A 13,287-nucleotide genomic window follows, 5' to 3' on the forward strand; every position below is an offset into this window, starting at 1 on the left:
TTATGATTCTACCAATACATTAATTTTGGTTATTTCCCCTCAAATTTGTCCAAAATGTTTATTTACTGTAAAGCTGCTACACAAAGTATGTGCCGGTATTACACTAGAGAAATATTTAAATAGAGGTCTTTAGTTACTATTTCCATGTAAATATTGATTTTAGAGACAGTAATGAAATGAAATTATTCTCGGTTTGATAAATACGCTATAGTATGGTTGAATACGTGTTATTTAGAAGAGAGATTATGGTAATGGTTTAGCGCGTATAATGCACGGGTTTTGTGTGCATGTTTTAGCGCGAAAGCGCACGAGTTTTTCGTTTTGGGGTATATATGATTTGCACATCTAGTAACACGCCATTCGAGGGTTGTTTTTGACAGGCAAAGTTATGGAGCAAGAAAACGAAAGGGTGATAACCCCGCCCGCCCGCCCTTAATGAACATATGTATGGTTAAATAATTGGTTACATTGTTTTATGTTTATAATTTTGCTATTATAAAGTCTATATTTAGTGACAGGCCTTAGAGAATGTTGGCTAGTGACAAGCCTAAGAGAATGTTGGCTAGTGACAGGCCAAAGAGAATGTTGGCTAGTTACAGGCCTAAGACAATGTTGGCTAGTGACAGGCCTAAGACGATGTTGGCTAGTGACAGGCCTAAGAGAATGTTGGCTAGTGACAGGCCTTAGAGAATGTTGGCTAGTGACAAGCCTAAGAGAATGTTGGCTAGTGACAGGCCAAAGAGAATGTTGGCTAGTGACAGGCCTAAGACAATGTTTGCTAGTGACAGGCCTAAGACAATGTTGGCTAGTGACAGGCCTAAGAAAATGTTGGCTAGTGACTTGTCTCAGAGACTGTTGGCTAGAGACAGGCCTAATGAATGTTGGCTAGTGACACGCCTAATAAATGTTGGCTAGTGACAGGCCTAAGAGAATGTTGGCTACAGCCATTCTTCCCCTATGATTAATATACAGCAGAGCACAGTTTCAAGCATGAATATGTGCCCATAGTATGAGAAAATAAGCTTACCCAGAAGTGTGAGTTGGTTAAATCATTGTTGTAATATGACAGAAATCCTTTTGAACAAGATGTTTTTGTGAAACACTATGTCCCACCATATATTTGACCTTTGACCTTGAAGAATTACCTTGATCTTGACCTTTCACCACATTTCATCAAAATTTGCAGCTCCATGAGATACACATGCATGCCAAATATCAAGTTGCTATCTACAATATTGCTAAAGTTATGGCAAATGTTAAAGTTTGACGCAAACAAACCAACTAACCAACCAACAGACAGGGCAAAAATAATATGTCCTCCAGAATAGACTGGGGGACATAAAAAGGCATCAGACTTTTATTCTGCAAGTAAATTTAACCTCAATGATGTCTCCGATGTGTGGACGACAAACTTATGGAACTTTTAATCATATATTGCCTGATCATACAACCAGCTAGAGTGTCCAACGTCAAAGATGGCAAACATTCTGCAGGAAATTCACATTACTATGAGCAATTTAAACTCAAGTGACTTTTTTTTAACTTATTGTGGATTCGTTAAACAAGCTTTAAACTTTTATTGGGGATCTTGACATTATAGTGAACATTTAATGTCATAATCAGATGTCTGCTTGTTGGTCTGCACACCTGGCAAAAGAAGCTCTATAAGAGAATCAGTGTTGCTTAATGTCCACTTGGTTATGACTCCAACAAAATTATTAGGCCAATAATTAATTTCTAAATCATGGTTATACAAAGATCAATATAATAATATTGTTACAAGGTGTGGCCGTGTAAATAATGCTCTTAGTGAGAGTTTAAGCCCCCTTGTGTACATTATATAACTAGGGTTTGCCAGTGTTGAGGGTTAAGATTGCAAGGCAAATATTTAATTAGATGTAAAAGTTATTTCGAAATTTCAAACTGAATATGATTAGCATACTTGTAATTCATTCCATTTCAATAATGGGATTATTTTTAACAAATGTTTTGGGTGTAAAACTTGTAATGAAAGCAATTCAACAGGTTTCAATGTGAATTGCCTGACAAAAAAATGACACACAGAGTTATGAAAGGCAAAGCCAAAGCATGTTGTTATTTAATTGAGACCATAATCCTTTAATTAATGCGTTGGGGCGTGCAATTCGATTTTTGAGGTATTGATGGTTTTTATGTCCCCCACCCACTTTAGTCGGGGACATATTGTTTTTGTCCTGTCTGTTGCTCTGTATGTTGGTCTGTTTGCTCCAACTTTAACATTTGCAATAACATTTTCAATATTCAAGAAAGCAACTTGATATTTGGCATGCATGTGTATCTCATGGAGCTGCACATTTTGAGTGGTGAAAGGTCAAGGTCAAGGTCATTCTTCAAGGTCAGACGTCAAATATATGAGGCCATTATCACTCATTTATGAATACTTTTGCAATATTGAAGATAGCAACTTGATATTTGGCATGCATGTGTATCTCATGGAGCCGCACATTTTGAGTGTTGAAAGGTCAAGGTCAAGGTCATCCTTCAAGGTCAGAGTTCAAATATATGTGGCCCAAATTGCTCATTTTATGAATACTTTGGCAATATTGAAGATACCAACTTGATATTTGGCATGCATGTGTATCTCATGGAGCTGCGCATTTTGAGTGGTGAAAGGTCAAGGTCATCCTTCAAGGTCAGAGGTCAAGTATATGTGGCCAAAATCGCTCATTTTATGAATACTTTGGCAATATTGAAGATACCAACTTGATATTTGGCATGCATGTGTATCTCATGAAGTCATACATTTTGAGTGGTGAAAGGTCAAGGTCATCCTTCAAGGTCAAAGGTCTAACAAAAAAAAATCAAAGCGGCACAGAAGGGGACAAAGTGTTTCTGACAAACACATTTTTCAATATTGAAGATAGCAACTTGATATTTGGCATGCATGTGTATCTCATAAAGCTGAACATTTTGAGTGGTGGAAATTCAAGGTCAAGGTCATCCTTCAAGGTCAACACACAAAAAATGTTTCAAAGAGGCGTTCTCATGAAGCTGCACATTTTGAGTGGTGGAAGTTCAAGGTCAAGGCCATCCTTAAAGGTCAAGGTCATCCTTCAAGGTCAAAGGTAAAAAAATAATAATTCAAAGCAGCATTCTCATGAAGCTGCACATTTTGAGTGGTGGAAGTTCAAGGTCAAGGTCATCCTTCAAGGTCAAGGTCATCCTTCAAGGTCAAAGGTCACAAAAAAAAATTAAAGCGGCGTTCTCATGAAGCTGCACATTTTGAGTGGTGAAAGTTCAAGGTCAAGGTCATCCTTCAAGGTCAATGTCATCCTTCAAGGTCAAAGGTCAAAAAATAATAATCAAAGCGGCGTTCTCAAGTGGCATTTTAAGTGGTGAAAGTTCAAGGTCAAGGTCATCCTTCAATGTCAAGGTCATCCTTCAAGGTCAAAGGTAAAAAAAATACTCTTTTTTTTCAAAGCGGCGTTCTCATGAAGCTGCACATTTTGAGTGGTGGAAGTTCAAGGTCAAGGTCATCCTTCAGGGTCAAAGGTCAAAAAAAAATAATTTCAAAGCGGCGCAGAAGGGGACATAGTGTTTTCAACAAACACATTTCTTGTTTAGTGATGTATTTCAAATATTATGATTCTACCAATACATTAATTTTGGTTATTTCCCCTCAAATTTGTCCAAAATGTTTATTTACTGTAAAGCTGCTACACAAAGTATGTGCCGGTATTACACTAGAGAAATATTTAAATAGAGGTCTTTAGTTACTATTTCCATGTAAATATTGATTTTAGAGACAGTAATGAAATGAAATTATTCTCGGTTTGATAAATACGCTATAGTATGGTTGAATACGTGTTATTTAGAAGAGAGATTATGGTAATGGTTTAGCGCGTATAATGCACGGGTTTTGTGTGCATGTTTTAGCGCGAAAGCGCACGAGTTTTTCGTTTTGGGGTATATATGATTTGCACATCTAGTAACACGCCATTCGAGGGTTGTTTTTGACAGGCAAAGTTATGGAGCAAGAAAACGAAAGGGTGATAACCCCGCCCGCCCGCCCTTAATGAACATATGTATGGTTAAATAATTGGTTACATTGTTTTATGTTTATAATTTTGCTATTATAAAGTATATATTTAGTATATTTTCAGTTCGGTTTTTAGTCCATGTGAGATGGGATCTTAACACGAACCGATTTCTTTACTGGGAAAGACGATGGGTGTATTTTCATTTGAGTCTGAAGCAGCTAAGTTTTCTTGATTATTTTGACTCATTTTTTACATAATATTGTGTTTGAATGAGGTCTTTTAAGTTATGGGTGTCATGTTTTTCGAGACTCTCAATTTCTGGAGAATTGGAGTACCTCCAGCATACTTATTGAAATATTGGTTTGTTTAAATGTCAGTGTTATAATTTTTTGTTGTCGTTCGTAATGACCGTTTAATTTTAAAGACATTTTTATTTTACGATTACTTAATATTTCATTTTTGTGTGACTGGTTAGATGTTAAAGTCGGTTTAATATAGCTGTTAAATTCGTCATATGCATTTATATATTTCTCGGAATATTTATGATTTATCAACATTCTTTATAGATGCTTTATGGATTTTATGGTTTGAGTGATTTGTTTGTTTCTTGTTGATGTCCGGGGTGTGTGCAGGATGCTTTTGATGTTTGTTTGTTATGTTAACTTGCGCAATGAAATTGATAATGTTTTAATTACATTTTTTACTATAAAATACTTAATGTTACAGTATCTTAATAGCTGCTTATTTGTAGATTTCTCTAAATTAGAGGTTTTGGGAGGTGATGAAGGCACCTAGACACCGGTCTCGAGCCATGGGTCCTCATACGTCCCCCTGCCATTAAAAAAAAAAAAAAAGAAAACAAAAATGGCAGTAGGGTTGCGTATCCCGCTCGCGGTTTTACCTGAATCGTTTATTACTACTGATTATTGTATGGGGTGTACGTGAAGTCATGTACACTTCTCTTGATTGGTGGTGGTAGATGAATCTTGCAGATATTAGCAGCTTCTTTGAACAAATTAATGTTTCACATTTGTTTATTTATAATATTTAAGCAAGTTGGCGTGATTGATGGGCTCTGGGGGCGTCCTGTGTGCACTGTGGGCATCGGCGGGGATCAGTTTATTCAAATAGTAACTCTTTTTTGAGATATATACTTGACGTCTAATTGTTATGAATACATTTGCACCTTTTCACATGACACACATGTGTATACGAAGTATTCATAATTACATGCCCTACAGCATTTAAATAGTATCGTTTCAGTTCTTTATACACCTGAACAAAGATGTTACACCGTTTCCAGTCGTCTCGAGATTCCTCAACTGAGCGGTGCCGTTGAGGTCTATATCCATTGCGCATACAACATATACGGGCGTCAGAAGAATTGTTTTTTGCATTTATTTGTTGAAAGTCCTGTCAAATACAAGCACTCACTCCTATTTTGTCTTTGGTCTATTATTTGTTTGATAATGATAATGATGATGATATGGGTTATAAAGATGATGAGATTTTAATAGTATTTTGAGAATAGAGAATAATAAATTTACTCATAACTATGAGTAAAGATAGATGGTGTTCTGAATACACAGGTGTGATATCAATTACCTTGTTGATTATCATGAGAAATGTGATGTGTTGATGATTTATGTTGACTCATGGTCAGGATTTTGTTGGGTCAAAGTGAAGCGAGAAAGAAAAAATTGAATCAGTAAAAAAACGTTGATTCTGTCAAAAACAAACCAATTTCAATTTACATGCAACAAGAACTTGTAATAAGAATATAAAAAAATAGCCATAATATTGCTAGTTAATTAAAAAAAACATGAACACAAATGATGCTTTTTATGCGTTTTATGTTTGAACTACTGACCTTGCTGTTTTTCTCTTTATTCCCCCCCCCTTTATATATTTTTTCAGGAAAAATCTAAGTGACAGAAAAAACATGGCGTTGAAACCTATTTAGTTGAGCTCGATTGCATGGAAAGCCTAAGGCTTATTTGAAACCCTGTCTTTGAAACGCTGTCAAGTGGGTTTCCTGAGACTAGAACCAGTACTTGGTGTTTCTGAGGGAGATCTAAAGAACGCTCCCACAGTGGGATCAAACCCGTGACCTTCCGTCACCATTGTCTTGACTCGAGTCTTACTGTCACAATGCTTACATCAGTCAGACTGCACTCAGTAAACAGTGGCGTTTTTTTTCCCATTCCAAATCAGGTCCGGTAACCGGCCCCATTCCCAATGGAAAAAAAGCATATATTTTTCCCAATGGAAGGTTTAAAAAAAAAAAAATCTCAAATTTTTTTTTTCCCATCCATATAATTTCAACATTGGAAAATATAATACTGAGAACAATTATATTCTTAATTTTAAAGCGTTTTTTAGAAAAACAAGAACAACACTATTTTCAAAATTTCAGTCAAACGCCGCAAATTTTCCCAATCCAAAGGGATCGGGCCTCACTCCCAAAACAGTGAATATCAACAATGGTTAATGATTCATCATGTTCAAAACATAAGTGCTTAAATGACCATTTACATATGTTAAGCTCCCAATTACCTTATGATGATGTATCAAAAATGAGAAACGCGGTTTCAGAGATAAAACACAACATGCATTTACTTTTAATGGTGATAATATGTGTTTATTAATTGCAATCAATGTTTCTCTATTAGGATTGACATTAAAACATTACTTACTGGTATGGTAAACAATCAATAACAAAAAAGGATTAACATTAAAATAGTCTGCAAATTGTTTTTTATTAACTATCTGATGAGAATTTGATGAAAACCCAACTGATGTGTCAAAAGCAATCCAACAGTCCTGGCATTTACACGATACGATCTCTACAACAATTGAGCGCCCAATACATTTACAGAAAAGTATCGAGAAAAAAAAAGGAGAAATTTCAAGACTTAAAAAAGCAAGAGATGTGTTCGTCAGAAACACAATGCCCCCTATTTCGCCGATTTGATTTTTTTTTTTTTTTCCTTTCACCTTGAAGGATGACCTTGACCTTGAACTTCCACCACTCAAAATGTGCAGCTTCATGAGATACACATGCATGCCAAATATCAAGTTGCTATCTTCAATAGTAAAAATGTTATGGCCAATGTTAAAGTTTTTGGACGGACGGACAGACGCCATATATTAGACATTTTACCTTGAAGGATGACCTTGACCTTCACCTTTCACCACTCAAAATGTGCAGCTCCGTAAGATACACATGCATGCCAAATATCAAATGCTATCTTCAATAGTGAAAAAGTTATGGCCAATTTTAAAGTTTTCTAACGGACAGACGCCATATATTTGATATTTGACCTTGAAGGATGACCTTGACCTTCACCTTTCACCACTCAAAATGTGCAGCTCCATGAGATACACATGCATGCCAAAAATCAAATGTTATCTTCAATAGTGAAAAAGTTATGGCCAATGTTAAAGTTTTTGGACGGGCGGACAGACGCCATATATTAGACATTTGACCTTGAAGGATGACCTTGACCTTCACCTTTCACCACTCAAAATGTGCAGCTCCATGAGATACACATGCATGCCAAAAATCAAATGTTATCTTCAATAGTGAAAAAGTTATGGCCAATGTTAAAGTTTTTGGACGGGCGGACAGACGCCATATATTAGACATTTGACCTTGAAGGATGACCTTGACCTTCACCTTTCACCACTCAAAATGTGCAGCTCCATGAGATACACATGCATGCCAAATATCAAGTTGCTTGCTATCTTAAATATTGAAAAAGTTATGGCCAATGTTAAAGTTTTCAGATGGACAGACGCCATATATTAGACATTTGACCTTGAAGGATGACCTTGACCTTCAACTTTCACCACTCAAAATGTGCAGCTCCATGAGATGCACATGCATGCCAAAAATCAAATGTTATCTTCAATAGTGAAAAAGTTATGGCCAATGTTAAAGTTTTTGGACGGGCGGACAGACGCCATATATTAGACATTTGACCTTGAAGGATGACCTTGACCTTCACCTTTCACCACTCAAAATGTGCAGCTCCATGAGATACACATGCATGCCAAATATCAAGTTGCTTGCTATCTTAAATATTGAAAAAGTTATGGCCAATGTTAAAATTTCAGATGGACAGACGCCATATATTTGACATTTGACCTTGAAGGATGACCTTGACCTTCAACTTTCACCACTCAAAATGTGCAGCTCCATGAGATGCACATGCATGCCAAAAATCAAATGTTATCTTCAATAGTGAAAAAGTTATGGCCAATGTTAAAGTTTTTGGACGGGCGGACAGACGCCATATATTAGACATTTGACCTTGAAGGATGACCTTGACCTTCACCTTTCACCACTCAAAATGTTCAGCTTCATGAGATACACATGCATGCCAAATATCAAGTTGCTATCTTCAATATTGAAAAAGTTATGGCCAATGTTAAAGTTTTTGGACAGACAGACAGACGCCATATATTAGACATTTGACCTTGAAGGATGACCTTGACCTTCACCTTTCACCACTCAAAATGTGCAGCCTCGTGAGATGCACATGCATGCCAAATATCAAGTTGCTATCTTCAATATTGAAAAAGTCATGGCCATTATAGTTTTCGGACATACGGACAGACTGACATACACACATACTGACACACTGACTGACGGACAGTTCAACTGCTATATGCCACCCTACCGGGGGCATTAAAATTAGTTTTAACCTTCACTGGTAACTGAAATAGTACAGACCTGGACAACAACGAATTGATTGCAAGTTTGAACCCTGGCCCTGCCACATAGTGTCTAGATTGGTCATGAAATCCTTTTAAAGCCATTCCCCCTTTACGTCTGTTTCAAGAAGTGCAGTTGCCAGTTACTGGCATAAGTATGAGTTATGTAGACCAGATAAACAAGTGTTAAAAAACACAGTGATAGTTCCTGAACTACTGCGGTAATATTATTGAAATACTGTTGAAATCTGTAAAAAAAAATCCAAATAAACAAACAAAACTAAATCTTTTTGAAATATTTCATTAAAGTGGCTGTTTCTTAGAACAAATCAATTGTATATCCCCAAGATATCAGCGGTTTTGCTGATGACATTGTTGCAATTTGCGACAGCTCAGAAAAGTGGCAACAACAATTAAAAAATTTTTTTTTTTTAAATAAATGTCTTCAAAAGCCTATTTGAAAATATGCTGCAAATCTTATTTAACTGGTTAAAACATCATAAGCAGCAAACTTCTGTCAGTTGCATTAATATTGATTCTTGATCATCAGCTACAAACACCTCATATAGCAACAAGAGCACCGAAGGAGTTAAAAGTTCATTGGCAATATAATTTCTTTTTCTAATGAAGTAAATGTTAAAGGAACAGTTGACTACATGAAAATCTTAAAGGCTATCAAAAAGAAAAAAAATTAGAATAAGTACACAAAAATGAAACAAGAAGTGTAGAAATATATCAATCGGAAAATCAGAAATATGAATCAAATAGGTATTTTGTGAACAAGTTATTGTTCAGATGTTAATATTATTTCTGATTGGCTAGACATTTATTTATGCTTTTGTTATAATTAGCATTTGTTATAATCTTAGCATTACATCATTAATATTTACGAGACGTTTTTCTTGTTTTGTTAACATTCATTATACTGTTACAATCGCTTCATTTTCATTTAATCAGAAAGGTACAATTATTTGATGTTGTTGTTGTTGTTGTTGTTATACATAATTTTCACAAAATATTACATGCACACTTTATTTTTCAGCACATATTCTGCAGTTTTTAATCCTTATTAAAATTATTAAAATAATTACAAATTATATGTAAAACAAGGGCTGTTTGTAAAACATGCATGCCCCCCATATGGGCTCTCAGTTGCAGTGACAGCCATTTTGTGAATATGTTTTTTGTCATTGTGAAGTTCACCTTTGACCAAGTGACCTGAAAATAAATAGGGGTCATCTGCCAGTCACGATCAATGTACCTATGAAGTTTCATGATCCTAGCCATAAGCTTTCTTGAGTTATCATCGGGAAACCATTTTACTATTTCGGGTCACTGTGACCTTGACCTTTGACCTAGTGACCTGAAAATCAATAGGGGTCATCTGCGAGTCATGATCAATGTACCTATCAAGTTTCATGATCCTAGGCATAAACGTTCTTGCGTTATCATCCAGAAACCATTTTACTATTTCGAGGCACAGAGACCTTGACCTTTGACCTGAAAATCAATAAGGGTCATCTGCCAGTCATGATCAATGTACCTAAGAAGTTTCATGATCCTAGGCATAAGCGTTCTTGAGTTATCATCCGGAAACCATTTTACTACTTCGGGTCACCGTGACCTTGACCTTTGACCTAGTGACCTGAAAATCAATATGGGTCATCTGCCAGTCATGATCAAACTACCTATCAAGTTTCATGATCCTAGGCATAAGCGTTCTTGAGTTATCATCCGGAAACCATTTTACTATTTTGGGTCACCGTGACCTTGACCTTGTGACCTGAAAATCAATAGGGGTCATCTGAGAGTCATGATCAATCTACCTATCAAGTTTCATGATCCTAGGCATAAGCGTTCTTGAGTTATCATCCGGAAACCATATTACTATTTCGGGTCACCGTGACCTTGACCTTTGACCTAGTGACCTCAAAATCAATAGGGGTCATCTGCGAGTCATGATCAATATACCCATGGAGTTTCATGATCCTAGGCATAAGCATTCTTGAGTTATCATCCGGAAACCATTTTACTGTTTTGAGTCACTTTGACCTTGACCTTTGACCTAGTGACCTGAAATCAATAGGGGTCATCTGCCAGTCATGATAAATGTACCTATGAATTTTCATGATCCTAGGCGTAAGCATTCTTGAGTTATCATCCGGAAACCATTTTACTGTTTCGAGTCACTTTGACCTTGACCTTTGACCTAGTGACCTCATAATCAAAAGGGGTCATCTGCGAGTCATGATCAATGTGCCTATGAAGTTTCATGATCCTAGGCGTAAGTGTTCTTGAGTTATTATCCGGAGGCCATTCGGTGGACGGACCGTCGGACAGACCGACATGTGCAAAACAATATACATAAAAAGTGATAAGCTTTAATTTTGTTTTAAAATAAACTTTATATTTCAACTTATCTACCCGCAAAATTTGTTAATGAAAATTTGCTGTAACTAGGTCATCCCACTAAAAAAAAAATAGAGTGAATATTACTATGAAATAAACACAACTTGTAACTTTCTTGCTGATATGGCTGGAAAGTGAGCGGCATTTGAAAAAATAATACAAGTTATAAAGGGTATAAAACAGCAAAAAACCTGCCTTGGCATAGACGTCGCCATCTTGACTATCACATGATTACCCCCATCTGTATAGTAAACGTGAAACGCTTTTGCCAATAATAGAATTGATTTACAAACAATATTTGTTTTATTTTATAAGCATGTTTTCTCACTAAAATTTGTCGTAGAAAAATGCACAATAAATGGTTCTCAAAAAATTCTCAAAAGAATATCTTCGAAAAAAGTTTCTATGTGAAAAAATGTAAGCATTAGAAATTTCAATCTTAATTATCTTTTCTATTTTGTCTGCCAACATCCTACTACATCCAGGCATTTTACTGCAATTTTCATTTAATCGATCGGACCGTATTTATGTGTTGTGGTAATAAAGTCCATTGGCATTCCAATGGACACAAATAAAACCACTGAAGTGTGTAAGTGTTTATACAGACATATTATTTGTTCTGTACTTAAATAGTTCAAAGTTTCACTGCCTCACATGAATTTACTTTGATTGTCTTAGTTAGTGCACAATCAATAAACAAGAAGTGGGATAAACTGTAGCAAACATAAATAAGTAGAGCCAGTAAAAAGTTAAGAATATAGTTATATTGTGTACCTGTGCAAGCGTTACTAAGAATTTATATCTTTGATATTAAAGTTCGGTCTAATTTCTTTCATCTTTTTCTAAAAATTATTAATATAAAAGTAAAATTCTTCATAAGTTATCAATATGCCTCTTGAAAAAATGGTATATGCATACAAAAGTGTGTCCATTAAAAGAGTTGTGGAATAGAATAAAATGTTGTGATTTAATCACTACTATGAACAAAGCAGTGCATTTTAGTTCTGTCTAAGTTCATTTAGATGCAATTTGTACCCTGTGAGGTGTAAACCTTGTATCAATACTTAATCATACATGCCATACGTCCCGGATTGTCCGGGACAGTCCCGGAAATAAAGAACTTGTCCCGCTGTCCCGGAAATCTGTCAAATGTCCCGGAATTTACAAAATCCATATATACATGTACCTTATCTTATGCTTAACTGCACCTCGAATCTGTGTATATCTGCAGCGTCTCCATGACAATGCCTACCCAAATAGGCAGACGTGCAGACTACGCTACGTGTCAAAATTGATCAATTAACAGGGGTCCTGTTATCATATCGATTGTCTCACGTTCGCGGTAAAACCGAAAAGGCGGCATTGTATAATGTAGTTGTTAATGGACTTTACTCTACTACGTCATTATTTCCCGCTGCGTAAGGGCAAAGGATAGTTATTCACACATCTGAAGTCCAACATCGCTGAGTAAAAAAAAAAAAAGCAGTTTATGTTCGCACGTTTAACGGACAAAGAAGTATACCGGCACTGTTTTGTTGTATTTGTTTTATTGTGATTGGTTGTATGTATTGTGAATTGATTTGAGTTGACGATCTAACGGTACTGTAGTGTTGTATTTTTTATTATATAAATGTTATAAATGAATAAAGACGTATCAACAACTACGCGTTACACACCGGTCTTAATAACAATAACGCAGTGACGTCACCATCTATGTTTAGAATGCTTACACTGAAAACACGTGGCTTGTATCAAGTAACAGAAGTAGTAATGTTTAATTTGACGTTAAAAGATCAAGTGTATTTCGGATAGGTTTTCGAACTTTTGCAATTAACGATGCGAAACAAAAAAACGTACCAAAATGCATATGTCTATTAATATCGCTACATTTTATACATGTCCCGGAAAATCGGCAAAAGTCCCGGACAATTTAATTCAATGTCCCGGAATTGGTCTGAAAAATTATGGCATGTATGACTTAATTAAACTGTTGATACTAGTGTTCAGTGAATTTGACATTTCATTAATATAACTAGCTTACTAATTGTAGATTGACACACATAAATAAGCTTTCGTATCAGGCTATGTTGCCCAGAAGGTAAATAGAAGATGTCTCACTGCAATGCAACCCTACTTGAAA

General features: G+C 35.8%; 1 protein-coding gene across 13 annotated transcripts in view; it reads right to left on the reverse strand.

Moving 5' to 3' along the window:
- The window catches only part of LOC127845715 (piezo-type mechanosensitive ion channel component 1-like), a 255,188-nt gene that overhangs the window by 135,892 nt on the left and 106,009 nt on the right, over positions 1–13,287 (reverse strand). The window lies entirely within an intron of this gene.

Source organism: Dreissena polymorpha, chromosome 9 (genome assembly GCF_020536995.1).
Source record: "Dreissena polymorpha isolate Duluth1 chromosome 9, UMN_Dpol_1.0, whole genome shotgun sequence".
Lineage (NCBI taxonomy): Eukaryota > Metazoa > Mollusca > Bivalvia > Myida > Dreissenidae > Dreissena > Dreissena polymorpha.